The sequence below is a fragment of the Eimeria mitis genome, genomic scaffold, assembly GCF_000499745.2.
Source record: "Eimeria mitis Houghton genomic scaffold, Emh_scaff2933, whole genome shotgun sequence".
NCBI lineage: Eukaryota > Apicomplexa > Conoidasida > Eucoccidiorida > Eimeriidae > Eimeria > Eimeria mitis.
Genome location: NW_013571275.1, coordinates 1 through 414, shown reverse-complemented (window position 1 = coordinate 414; position 414 = coordinate 1).

Sequence of the window (414 nt, the reverse complement as noted above, 5' to 3'; positions counted from 1 at the left end):
CAGAGCCTGAGTAAGAGGGTGGTGGTGAGTGTGTGCTTGAACCACCATTTCGGGTTTTGTTAGCGTATCTGTTTTTTTCTCTTTTTCTCTGTCTCTATAGAGAGAGAAAAAAAGAGAAAAAAAAAAAGAAAAAAAGATGTGTACAATATAATAAATTAGTTTTAATCTTTTTCTCCTCAGCCTGTACATACACCTGAATTCTTTTTTCTCTGCTTCGGGTGTATCGAGTTCGCACCACGCAGTGGAGGAGGCAGTGGGGTGTATGGCTGGCACTTAACAAAAACTTTAACATATCTAAATAAAATAATATTTATAAATATATATTTTATTATTTATACATAAAATAATATTTGTAAATATATATATATATATATATATATATATATATATATATATATATATATATATATATAT